Here is a 14,724-nt window from a genome sequence, read left to right on the forward strand (position 1 = left end):
CTTCTAAGGTCCTAACTATTCAATCTGTTGGAGCAACGCCCTAGGGTGAAGCCTACGTTGCGCGGAAAGTAGAAATGACAATAACTTTCACACTGGGTGCAATTATTCGTTTAATACGATGGAAAAACTGTTATATTTATATTGTATTTAATGCTTCTGGCGTTGACTTCTTAGCCCCTAACTATTCGATCTGGTGGAACAACGCAACAGAGTGAAGCCTAGGTTGCCCGGGACGTAGAATTGGCCATCACTTTCAAACTGGTTGCAATCATTCCTGTTATATGATGGTAACACTGTTGTATTTTTTTTGCATTTTATGCTTCGGGCGTTGACTTCTAAGGACCTAGCTATTCAATCTGTTGGTGCAACGCCCTAGGGTTGAAGCCTAGGTTGCTCGGAAAGTAGAAATGACCATAAGTTTCATACTGGTGGCAATTATTGGTTTTATACGATGGAAAAACTGTTGTATTTTTATTGTATTTTATGCTTCTGGCGTTGACTTCTAAGGCACTAAGTATTCGGTCTGGAGAAGCAACGCCCGAGGGTGTAGCCTAGGTTGCCCGTAAAGCAGAAATGACCATAGCTTTCATACTGGTTGCAATTATTCGTTTTATATGATGGAAAAACTGTTGTATTTATATTGTATTTTATGCTTCTGGCGTTCACTTCTTAGGCCCTAACTATTCGATCTGGTGGAACAACGCCCTATGGTGAAGCCTAGGTTAACCGGAACGTAGAAATGACCATAACTTTCACACCGGTAGCAATTATTCGTTTTACACGATGGAAAAACTGTTCTATTTATTTTGTATTTTATGCATCGGGCGTTGACTTCTAAGTCCCTAACTATTCAATCTGTTGGAGCAACGCCCGAGGGTGAAGCCTAGGTTGCCCGGAAAGTAGAAATGATGTTAACTTTCACACTGGTTGGTATTATTCGTTCTATACGATGGAAAAACTGTTATATTTATATTGTATCTTATGCTTCTGGCGTTGACTTCTTAGGCCCTAACAATTCGATCTGGTGGAAAAACGACCTAGAGTGAGGCCTAGGTTGCCCGGAACGTAGAACTGACCATAACTTTTACACTGGTAGCAATTATTCGTTTTATACAATGGAAAAACTGTTCTATCTATTTTGTATTTTATGCTTCGGGCGTTTACTTCTAAGGCCCTAGCTGTTTGATCTGGTGGAGCAACGCCCTAGAGTGAAACCTAGGTTGCCCGGAACGTAGATATGACCATAACTTTCACACTGGTTGCTATTATACGTTCTATACGATGGAAAAACAGTTTTATTTATATTGTATTTTATGCTTCTGGCGTCGACTTCTAAGGCTCTAACTATTCGATCTGGTGGAGCAACGCCCTAGGGTGAAGCCTAGGTTGCCCGGAAAGTAGAAATGACGTTAACTTTCATACTGGTTGCAATTATTCGTTTTATACGATGGAAAAACTGTTATATTTATATTGTATTTTATGCATCTGGCGTTGCCTTCTTAGGCCCTAGCTGTTCGATCTGGTGGAGCAACGCCCTAGAGTGGAACCTAGGTTACCCGGAACGTAGAAATGACCAGTACTTTCACACTGTTTGCAGTTATTCCTGTTATACGATGGAAGAACTGTTGCATTTTTATTGAAGTTTATGCTTCTGGCGTTGACTTCTAAGGCCCTCACTATTCTATGTGGTGGATCAACGCCCTAGAGTGAAGCCTAGATTGCTCGGAATGTAGAAATGACCTTAACATTCACACTGGTTGAAATTATTCGTTTTAAACGATGGAAAAACTGTTATATTTATATTGTATTTTATGCTTCGGGCGTTTACTTCGAAGGCCCTAGCTGTTTGATCTGGTGGAGCAACGCCCTAGAGTGAAACCTAGGTTGCCCGGAACGTAGAATTGGCCATCACTTTCAAACTGGTTGCAATTATTCCTGTCATATGATGGTAACACTGTTGTATTTTTTTTGCATGTTATGGTTCGGGCGTTGACTTCTACGGCCCTAACTATTCAATCTGTTGGAGCAACGACCTAGGGTGAAGCCTAGGTTGCTCGGAATGTAGAAATGACCATAAGTTTCACACTGGTTGCAATTATTCGTTTTATACGATGGAAAAACTGTTGTATTTATATTGTATTTTATGCTTCTGACGTTGACTTCTAAGGCACTAGCTATTCGATCTGGTGGAGCAACGCAATAGAGTGAAGCCTAGGTTGCCCGGAACGTAGAAATGACCATAACTTTCACACTGGTTGCTTTTATTCGCTTTATACGATTGAAAAACTGTTATATTTATATTGTATTTTATGCTTCTGGCGTTACCTTCTTAGGCCCTAACTGTTCGATCTGGTGGAACAACGCCCTAGAGTGAAGCCTAGGTTACCCGGAACGTAGAAATGACCAGTACTTTCACACTGTTTGCAGTTACTCCTGTTACACGATGGAAAAACTGTTGCATCTTTATTGAATTTTATGCTTCTGTCGTTGACTTCTAAGGCCCTAACTACTCTATCTGGTGGATCAACGCCCTAGAGTGAAGCCTAGGTTGCTCGGAATGTAAAAATGACCATAACATTCACACTGGTTGTAATTATTCGTTTTACACGATGGGAAAACTGTTATATTTATATTGTATTTTATGCTTCTGGCGTTGATTTCTTAGGCCCTAACTATTCAATCTGGTGGAACAACACCCTAGAGTGACGCCTTGGTTGCCCGGAACATAGAAATGACCATAACTTTCACACTGGTAGCGATTATTCGTTTTATACAATGGAAAAACTGTTCTGTTTATTTTGTATTTTATGCTTCGGGCGTTCACTTCTAAGGCCCTAACTGTTTGATCTGGTTGAGCAACGCCATAGAGTGAAGCCTAGGTTGCCCGTAACGTAGAAATGACCATAACTTTCACACTGGTTGCTATTATTCGTTCTATACGATGGAAAAACAGTTTTATTTATATTGTATTTTATGCTTCTGGCGTTGACTTCTAAGGCTCTAACTATTCGATCTGGTGGAGCAACGCCCTAGAGTGAAGCCTAGGATGCCCGGAACGAAGAAATGACCATCACTTTCAAACTGGTTGCAATTATTCCTGTTACATGATGGAAAAACTGTTGTATTTTTATTGCATTTTATGCTACGGGCATTGACTTCTAAGGTCCTAACTATTCAATCTGTTGGAGCAACGCCCTAGGGTGAAGCCTACGTTGCGCGGAAAGTAGAAATGACAATAACTTTCACACTGGGTGCAATTATTCGTTTAATACGATGGAAAAACTGTTATATTTATATTGTATTTAATGCTTCTGGCGTTGACTTCTTAGCCCCTAACTATTCGATCTGGTGGAACAACGCAACAGAGTGAAGCCTAGGTTGCCCGGGACGTAGAATTGGCCATCACTTTCAAACTGGTTGCAATCATTCCTGTTATATGATGGTAACACTGTTGTATTTTTTTTGCATTTTATGCTTCGGGCGTTGACTTCTAAGGACCTAGCTATTCAATCTGTTGGTGCAACGCCCTAGGGTTGAAGCCTAGGTTGCTCGGAAAGTAGAAATGACCATAAGTTTCATACTGGTGGCAATTATTGGTTTTATACGATGGAAAAACTGTTGTATTTTTATTGTATTTTATGCTTCTGGCGTTGACTTCTAAGGCACTAAGTATTCGGTCTGGAGAAGCAACGCCCGAGGGTGTAGCCTAGGTTGCCCGTAAAGCAGAAATGACCATAGCTTTCATACTGGTTGCAATTATTCGTTTTATATGATGGAAAAACTGTTGTATTTATATTGTATTTTATGCTTCTGGCGTTCACTTCTTAGGCCCTAACTATTCGATCTGGTGGAACAACGCCCTATGGTGAAGCCTAGGTTAACCGGAACGTAGAAATGACCATAACTTTCACACCGGTAGCAATTATTCGTTTTACACGATGGAAAAACTGTTCTATTTATTTTGTATTTTATGCATCGGGCGTTGACTTCTAAGTCCCTAACTATTCAATCTGTTGGAGCAACGCCCGAGGGTGAAGCCTAGGTTGCCCGGAAAGTAGAAATGATGTTAACTTTCACACTGGTTGGTATTATTCGTTCTATACGATGGAAAAACTGTTATATTTATATTGTATCTTATGCTTCTGGCGTTGACTTCTTAGGCCCTAACAATTCGATCTGGTGGAAAAACGACCTAGAGTGAGGCCTAGGTTGCCCGGAACGTAGAACTGACCATAACTTTTACACTGGTAGCAATTATTCGTTTTATACAATGGAAAAACTGTTCTATCTATTTTGTATTTTATGCTTCGGGCGTTTACTTCTAAGGCCCTAGCTGTTTGATCTGGTGGAGCAACGCCCTAGAGTGAAACCTAGGTTGCCCGGAACGTAGATATGACCATAACTTTCACACTGGTTGCTATTATACGTTCTATACGATGGAAAAACAGTTTTATTTATATTGTATTTTATGCTTCTGGCGTCGACTTCTAAGGCTCTAACTATTCGATCTGGTGGAGCAACGCCCTAGGGTGAAGCCTAGGTTGCCCGGAAAGTAGAAATGACGTTAACTTTCATACTGGTTGCAATTATTCGTTTTATACGATGGAAAAACTGTTATATTTATATTGTATTTTATGCATCTGGCGTTGCCTTCTTAGGCCCTAGCTGTTCGATCTGGTGGAGCAACGCCCTAGAGTGGAACCTAGGTTACCCGGAACGTAGAAATGACCAGTACTTTCACACTGTTTGCAGTTATTCCTGTTATACGATGGAAGAACTGTTGCATTTTTATTGAAGTTTATGCTTCTGGCGTTGACTTCTAAGGCCCTCACTATTCTATGTGGTGGATCAACGCCCTAGAGTGAAGCCTAGGTTGCTCGGAATGTAGAAATGACCATAACATTCACACTGGTTGAAATTATTCGTTTTAAACGATGGAAAAACTGTTATATTTATATTGTATTTTATGCTTCGGGTGTTGACTTCTTAGGCCCTAACTGTTCGATCTGGTGGAACAACGCCCTAGAGTGAAGCCTAGGTTGCCCGGAACGTAGAAATGACCATAACTTTACACTGGTAGCAATTATTCGTTTTATACAATGGAAAAACTGTTCTTTTTATTTTGTATTTAATGCTTCGGGCGTTGGCTTCGAAGGCCCTAACTGTTTGATCTGGTGGAGCAACGCCCTAGAGTGAAGCCTAGGTTGCCCGGAACGTAGAAATGACCAGTACTTTCACACTGTTTGCAGTTACTCCTGTTACACGATGGAAAAACTGTTGCATCTTTATTGAATTTTATGCTTCTGGCGTTGACTTCTAAGGCTCTAACTATTCGATCTGGTGGAGCAACGCCCTAGAGTGAAGCCTAGGTTGCCCGGAACGAAGAAATGACCATCACTTTCAAACTGGTTGCAATTATTCCTGTTAAATGATGGAAAAACTGTTGTATTTTTATTGCATTTTATGCTACGGGCATTGACTTCTAAGGTCCTAACTATTCAATCTGTTGGAGCAACGCCCTAGGGTGAAGCCTACGTTGCGCGGAAAGTAGAAATGACAATAACTTTCACACTGGGTGCAATTATTCGTTTAATACGATGGAAAAACTGTTATATTTATATTGTATTTTATGCTTCTGGCGTTACCTTCTTAGGCCCTAACTGTTCGATCTGGTGGAACAACGCCCTAGAGTGAAGCCTAGGTTACCCGGAACGTAGAAATGACCTGTACTTTCACACTGTTTGCAGTTACTCCTGTTACACGATGGACAAGCTGTTGCATCTTTATTGAATTTTATGCTTCTGTCGTTGACTTCTAAGGCCCTAACTACTCTATCTGGTGGATCAACGGCCTAGAGTGAAGCCTAGGTTGCTCGGAATGTAAAAATGACCATAACTTTCACACTGGTAGCAATTATTCGTTTTATACAATGGAAAAAATGTTCTGTTTATTTTGTATTTTATGCTTCGGGCGTTCACTTCTAAGGCCCTAACTGTTTGATCTGGTGGAGCAACGCCCTAGAGTGAAGCCTAGGTTGCCCGGAACGTAGAAATGACCATAACTTTCACACTGGCTGCTATTATTCGTTCTATACGATGGAAAAACTGTTATATTTATATTGTATTTAATGCTTCTGGCGTTGACCTCTTAGCCCCTAACTATTCGATCTGGTGGAACAACGCAACAGAGTGAAGCCTAGGTTGCCCGGGACGTAGAATTGGCCATCACTTTCAAACTGGTTGCAATTATTCCTGTTATATGATGGTAACACTGTTGTATTTTTTTTGCATTTTATGCTTCGGGCGTTGACTTCTAAGGACCTAGCTATTCAATCTGTTGGTGCAACGCCCTAGGATTGAAGCCTAGGTTGCTCGGAAAGTAGAAATGACCATAAGTTTCATACTGGTGGCAATTATTGGTTTTATACGATGGAAAAACTGTTGTATTTTTATTGTATTTTATGCTTCTGGCGTTGACTTCTAAGGCACTAACTATTCGATCTGGTGAAGCAACGCCCGAGGGTGTAGCCTAGGTTGCCCGTAAAGTAGAAATGACCATAGCTTTCATACTGGTTGCAATTATTCGTTTTGTATGATGGAAAAACTGTTGTATTTATATTGTATTTTATGCTTCTGGCGTTCACTTCTTAGGCCCTAACTATTCCATCTGGTGGAACAACGCCCTATGGTGAAGCCTAGGTTGACCGGAACGTAGAATTGACCATAACTTTCACACCGGTAGCAATTATTCGTTTTATACAATGGAAAAACTGTTCTATCTATTTTGTATTTTATGCTTCGGGCGTTTACTTCTAAGGCCCTAGCTGTTTGATCTGGTGGAGCAACGCCCTAGAGTGAAACCTAGGTTGCCCGGAACGTAGAAATGACCATCACTTTCAAACTGGTTGCAATTATTCCTGTTATATGATGGAAAAACTGTTGTATTTTTATTGCATTTTATGCTTCGGGCATTGACTTCTAAGGTCCTAGCTATTCAATCTGTTGGAGCAACGCCCTAGGGTGAAGCCCAGGTTGCGCGGAAAGTAGAAATGACAATAGCTTTCACACTGGGTGCAATTATTCGCTTTATACGATGGAAAAGCTGTTGCATCTTTATTGTATTTTATGCTTCTGTCTTTGACGTCTAAGGCCTTAGCTATTAGATGTGGTGGAGCAACGCACTAGAGTGACGCCTAGGTTACCCGGAACGTGGAATGACCATTACTTTCGCAATGTTTGCAATTATTCATTTTATACGATGGAAAAACTGTTGTACTTATATTGTATTTTATGCTTTTGGCGTTGACTTCTTAGGCCCTAACAATTCGATATGGTGGAGCAACGCCCTAGAGTGAAGCCTAGGTTGCCTGGAACGTACAAATGACCATCACTTTCACACGGGTTGCAATTATTCCTGTTATAGGTCGGAAAGACTGTTGTATTTTTATTGTATTTTATGCTTCAGGCGTTGACTTCTGAGGCAGCAGCTATTCGATGTGGTGGAAGAACGCCATAGAGTGAAGCCTAGGTTGCCCGGAACGTAGAAATGACCATCACTTTCAAACTGGTTGCAATTATTCCTGTTATATGATGGAAAAACTGTTGTATTTTTATTGCGTTTTATGCTACGGGCATTGACTTCTAAGGTCCTAACTATTCAATCTGTTGGAGCAACGCCCTAGGGTGATGCCTACGTTGCGCGGAAAGTAGAAATGACAATAACTTTCACACTGGGTGCAATTATTCGTTTAATACGATGGAAAAACTGTTATATTTATATTGTATTTAATGCTTCTGGCGTTGACTTCTTAGCCCCTAACCATTCGATCTGGTGGAACAACGCAATAGAGTGAAGCCTAGGTTGCCCGGAACGTAGAAATGACCATTACTTTCACACTGTTTGCAATTATTCCTTTTATACGATGGAAAAGCTGTTGTATTTATATCGTATTTTATGCTTCTGGCGTTGACATCTAAGGACCTAACTATCCGATCTGGTGGAGCAACGCCCTAGAGTGAAGCCTAGGTTGCCCGGAACGTAGAAATGACCATCACTTTCAAACTGGTAGCAATTATTCGTTCTATACGATGGAAAAACTGTTATATTTATATTGTATCTTATGCTTCTAGCGTTGACTTGTTAGGCCCTAACAATTCGATCTGGTGGAACAACGACCTAGAGTGAGGCCTAGGTAGCCCGGTACGTAGAAATGACCATCACTTCCATACTGGTAGCAATTATTCGTTTTATACTATGGAAAAACTGTTTTATTTATATTGTATTTTATGCTTCTGGCGTTGACTTCTAAGGCTCTAACTATTCGATCTGTTGGAGCAACGCCCTAGAGTGAAGCCTAGGTTGCCCGGAACGTAGAAATGACCATCACTTTCAAACTGGTTGCAATTATTCCTGTTATATGATGGAAAAACTGTTGTATTTTTATTGCATTTTATGTTCCGGGCATCGACTTCTAAGGTCCTAGCTAGTCAATCTGTTGGAGCAACGCCCTAGGGTGAAGCCTAGGTTGCGCGGAAAGTAGAAATGACAATAACTTTCACACTGGGTGCAATTATTCGCTTAATACGATGGAAAAGATGTTGCATCTTTATTGTATTTTATGCTTCTGTCTTTGACGTCTAAGGCCGTAGCTATTAGATGTGGTGGAGCAACGCACTAGAGTGACGCCTAGGTTGCCCGGAACGTGGAATGACCATTACTTTCGCAATGTTTGCAATTATTCATTTTATACGATGGAAAAACTGTTGTACTTATATTGTATTTTATGCTTCTGGCGTTGACTTCTTAGGCCCTAACAATTCGATCTGGTGGAACAACGCCCTAGAGTGAAGCCTAGGTTGCCCGGTACGTAGAAATGACCATCACTTTCAAACTGGTTGCAATTATTCGTTTTATACAATGGAAAAACTGTTCTATTTATTTTGTATTTTATGCTTCGGGCGTTGACTTCTAAGGCCCTATCTGTTTGATCTGGTGGAGCAACGCCCTAGAGTGAAACCTAGGTTGCCCGGAACGTAGAAATGACCATAACTTTCACACTGGTTGCTATTATTCGTTTTATACGATGGAAAAACTGTTATATTTATATTGTATTTTATGCGTCTGGCGTCCACTTCTTAGGCCCTAACAATTCGATCTGGTGGAACAACGCCCTAGGGTGAAGCCTAGGTTGCCCGGAACGTAGAAATGACCTAAACTTTTACACTGGTAGCAATTATTCGTTTTATACAATGGAAAAACTGTTCTATTTATTTTGTATTTTATGCTTCGGGCGTTGACTTCTAAGGCCCTAACTGTTTGATCTGGTGCAGCAGCGCCGTAGAGTGAAGCCTCGGTTGCCCGGATCGTAGAAATGACCATTACTTTCACACTGTTTGCAATTATTCCTTTTATACGATGGAAAAGCTGTTGTATTTATATCGTATTTTATGCTTCTGGCGTTGACATCTAAGGACCTAACTATCCGATCTGGTGGAGCAGCGCCCTAGAGTGAAGCCTAGGTTGCTCGGAATGTAGAAATGACCATAACTTTCACACTGGTTGCTATTATTCGTTTTATACGATGGAAAAACTGTTGTATTTATATTGTATTTTATGCTTCTGGCGTTAACTTCTTAGGCCCTAACTATTCGATCTGGTGGAGCAACGCCCTAGAGCGAAGCCTAGGTTGCCGGGAACGTAGAAATGACCATCACTTTCAAACTGGTTGCAATTAATCCTGTTATACGATGGAAAAACTGTTGTATTTTTATTGCATTTTATGCTTTGGGCCTTGACTTCTAAGGCCCTAACTATTCAATCTGTTGGAGCAACTCCCTAGGGTGAAGCCTAGGTTGCCCGGAAAGTAGAAATGACCATAACTTTCATACTGGTTGCAATTATTCGTTTTATATGATGGATAAACTGTTGTATTTATATTGTATTTTATGCTTCTGGCGTTCACTTCTTAGGCCCTAACTATTCGATCTGGTGGAACAACGACCTAGGGTGAAGCCTAGGTTGCCCGGAACGTAGAAATGACCATAACTTTTACACTGGTAGCTATTATTCGTTTTATACGATGGAAAAACTGTTCTATTTATTCTGTATTTTATGCTTCGGGCGTTGACTTCTAAGGCCCTAACTATTCGATCTGGTCGAGCAACGCCCTCGAGTGAAGCCTAGGTTGCCCGGTACGTAGAAATGACCACCACATTCAAACTGGTTGCAATTATTCCTGTTATATGATGGAAAAACTGTTGTATTTTTATTGCATTTTATGCTTCGGGCATTGACTTCTAAGGTCCTAACTATTCAATCTGTTGGAGCAACGCCGTAGGGTGAAACCTAGGTTGCGCGGGAAGTAGAAATGACAATAACTTTCACACTGGGTGCAATTATTCGTTTTATATGATGGAAAAACTGTTCTATTTATTTTGTATTTAATGCTTCGGGCGTTGGCTTCTAAGGCCCTAACTGTCTGATCTTGTGGAGCAACGCCCTAGAGTGAAGCCTAGGTTGCCCGGAACGTAGAAATGACCATAACTTTCACATCGGTTGCTATTATTCGTTTTATACGATGGAAAAACTGTTATATTTATATTGTATTTTATGCGTCTGGCGTTCACTTCTTAGGCCCTAACTATTCGATCTGGTGGAACAACGCCCTAGAGCGAAGCCTAGGATGCCCGGAACGTAGAAATGACCATCACTTTCAAACTGGTTGCAATTAATCCTGTTATACGATGGAAAAACTGTTGTATTTTTATTGCATTTTATGCTTCGGGCCTTGACTTCTAAGGCCCTAACTATTCAATCTGTTGCAGCAACGACCCAGTGTGAAGCCTAGGTTGCCCGGAAAGTAGAAATGACCATTACTTTCACACGGTTTGCAATTATTCCTTTTATACGATGGAAAAACTGTTCAATTTGTTCTGTATTTTATGCTTCGGGCGTTGACTTCTAAGGCCCTAACTATTCAATATGTTGGAGCAACGCCCTAGGGTGAAGCCTAGGTTGCCCGGAAAGTAGAAATGACCATAACTTTCATACTGGTTGCAATTATTCGTTTTATATGATGGAAAAACTGTTGTATTTATATCGTATTTTATGCTTCTGGCGTTGACATCTAAGGACCTAACTATTCGATCTGGTGGAGCAGCGCCCTAGAGTGAAGCCTAGGTTGCTCGGAATGTAGAAATGACCATTACTTTCACACTGTTTGCAATTATTCCTCTTATACGATGGAAAAGCTGTTGTATTTATATCGCGTTTTATGCTTCTGGCGTTGACATCTAAGGACCTAACTATTCGAACTGGTGGAGCAGCGCCCTAGAGTGAAGCCTAGGTTTCTCGGAATGTAGAAATGACCATAACTTTCACACTGGTTGCTATTATTCGTTTTATACGATGGAAAAACTGTTGTATTTATATTGTATTTTATGCTTCTGGCGTTCACTTCTTAGGCCCTAACTATTCGATCTGGTGGAGCAGCGCCCTAGAGTGAAGCCTAGGTTGCTCGGAATGTAGAAATGACCATTACTTTCACACTGTTTGCAATTATTCCTTTTATACGATGGAAAAGCTGTTGTATATATATCGTGTTTTATGCTTCTGGCGTTGACATCTAAGGACCTAACTATTCGAACTGGTGCAGCAGCGCCCTAGAGTGAAGCCTAGGTTGCTCGGAATGTAGAAATGACCATAACTTTCACACTGGTTGCTATTATTCGTTTTATACGATGGAAAAACTGTTGTATTTATATTGTATTTTATGCTTCTGGCGTTCACTTCTTAGGCCCTAACTATTCGATCTGGTGGAGCAACGCCCTAGAGCGAAGCCTAGGTTGCCCGGTACGTAGAAATGACCATCACTTTCAAACTGGTTGCAATTATTCCTGTTATATGATGGAAAAACTGTTGTATTTTTATTGCATTTTATGCTTCGGGCATTGACTTCTAAGGCCCTAACTATTCAATCTGTTGGAGCAACCCCTAGGGTCAAGCCTATGTTGCCCGGAAAGTAGAAATGACCATAACTTTCATATTGTCTGCAATTATTCGTTTTATATGATGGAAAAACTGTTGTATTTATATTGTATTTTATGCTTCTGGCGTTCACTTCTTAGGCCCTAACTATTCGATCTGGTGGAGCAACGCCCTAGAGCGAAGCCTAGGTTGCCCGGAACGTAGAAATGACCATTACTTTCACACTGTTTGCAATTATTCCTTTTATACAATGGAAAAGCTGTTGTATTTATATCGTATTTTATGCTTCTGGCGTTGACATCTAAGGACCTAACTATTCGATCTGGTGCAGCAGCGCCCTAGCGTGAAGCCTAGGTTGCTCGGAATGTAGAAATGACCATAACTTTCACACTGGTAGCAATTATTCGTTTTATACAATGGAAAAACTGTTCTATTTATCTTGTATTTAATGCTCGGGCGTTGGCTTCTAAGGCCCTAACTGTTTGATCTTGTGGAGCAACGCCCTAGAGTGAAACCTAGGTTGCCCGGACGTAGAAATGACCACAACTTTCACACTGGTCGCTATTATTCGTTTTGTACGATGGAAAAGCTATTATATTTATATTGTATTTTATTCTTCTGGCGTTCACTTCTTAGGCCCTAACTGTTCGATCTGGTGGAGCTACGCCCTAGGGTGAAGCCTAGGTTGCCCGGAACGTAGAATTGACCATAACTTTTACACTGGTAGCAATTATTTGTTTTATGCAATGGAAAAACTGTTGTATTTATAGCGTATTTTATGCTTCTGGCGTTGACTTCTTAGGCCCTAACTATTCCATCAGGTGGAACAACGCCCTAAGGTGAAGCCTAGGTTGCCCGGCAGGTAGAAATGACCATAACTTTCACACTGGCAGCAATTATTCGTTTTATACGATGGAAAAACTGTTCTATTTATCTTGTATTTTATGCTTCGGGCGTTGACTTCTAAGGCCCAAACCATTCGATCTGGTGGAGCAACGCCCTCGAGTGAAGCGTAGGTTGCCCGGTACGTAGAAATGACCAACACTTTCAAACTGGTTGCAATTATTCCTGTTATATGATGGAAAAACTGGTGTATTTTTATTGCACTTTATGCTTCGGGCATTGACTTCTAAGGCCCTAACAATTCAGTCTGTTGGAGCAACGCCCTAGGGTGAAGCCTAGGTTGCCCGGCAAGTAGAAATGACCATAACCTTCATAATGGTTGCAATTATTCGTTTTATATGATGGAAAAACTGTTGTATTTATAATGTATTTTATGCTTCGGGCATTGACTTCTAAGGCCCTAACTGTTTGATCTGGTGGAACAACGCCCTAGAGTGAAGGCTAGGTTGCCCGGAACGTAGAAATGACCATCACTTTGAAACTGGTTGCAATTATTCGTTTTACACGATAGAAAAGCTGCTGTATTTATATCGTATTTTATGCTTCTGGCGTTGACTTCTTAGGCCCTAACTATTCCATCAGGTGGAACAACGCCCTAGGGTGAAGCCTAGGTTGCCCGGAAAGTAGAAATGACCATAACTTTCACAGTGGTAGCAATTATTCGTTATATACGATGGAAAAACTGTTCTATTTATTCTGTATTTTATGCTTCGGGCGTTGGCTTCTAAGGCCCTAACTATTCGATCTGGTGGAGCAACGCCCTAGAGTGAAGCCTAGGTTGCCCGGAACGTAGAATTGGCCATCACTTTCAAACTGGTTGCAATTATTCCTGTTATATGATGGAAACACTGTTGTATTTTTATTGCATTTTATGCTTCGGGCGTTGACTTCTAATGCCCTAACTATTCAATCTGTTGGAGCATCGCCCTAGGGTGAAGTCTAGGTTGCTCGGAAAGTAGAAATGACCATAAGTTTCATACTGGTTGCAATTATTTGTTTTATACGATGGAAAAAGTGTTGTATTTATATTGTATTTTATGCTTCTGGCGTTGACTTCTAAGGCCCTAACTAGTCAATCTGTTGGAGCAATGCCCTATAGTGAAGCCTAGGTTGCCCGGAAAGTAGAAATGACCATAACTTTCATACTGGTTGCAATTATTCGTTTTATATGATGGAAAAACTGTTGTATTAATATTGTATTTTATGCTTCTGGCGTTCACTGCTTAGGCCCTAACTATTCGATCTGGCGGAACAACGCCCTAGGGTGAAGCGTAGGTTGCCCTGAACGTAGAAATGACCATAACTTTCACACTGGTAGCAATTATTCGTTTTATACGATGGAAAAACTGTTCTATTTATATATTATTTTATGCTTCGGGCGTTGACTTCTAAGGCCCTAACTATTCGATCTGGTGGAGCAACGCCCTATAGTGAAGCCTAGGTTGCCCGGAAAGTAGAAATGACCATATCTTTCATACTGGTTGCAATTATTCGTTTTATATGATGGAAAAACTGTTGTATTAATATTGTATTTTATGCTTCTGGCGTTCACTGCTTAGGCCCTAACTATTCGATCTGGCGGAACAACGCCCTAGGGTGAAGCGTAGGTTGCCCGGAACGTAGAAATGACCATTACTTTCACACTGTTTGCAAATATACATTATATACAATGGAAAAACTGTTCTATTTATTTTGTGTTTAATGCTTCGGGCGTTTACTTCTAAGGCCCTAACTGTTTGATCTGTTGGAGCAACGCCCTAGAGTGAAGCCTATGTTGCCCGGAACGTAGAAATGACCATCACTTTCACACGGGTTGCAATTATTCGTTTTCTACGA

This window comes from Calliopsis andreniformis, unplaced genomic scaffold (genome assembly GCF_051401765.1).
Source record: "Calliopsis andreniformis isolate RMS-2024a unplaced genomic scaffold, iyCalAndr_principal scaffold0018, whole genome shotgun sequence".
NCBI classification, from domain to species: domain Eukaryota; kingdom Metazoa; phylum Arthropoda; class Insecta; order Hymenoptera; family Andrenidae; genus Calliopsis; species Calliopsis andreniformis.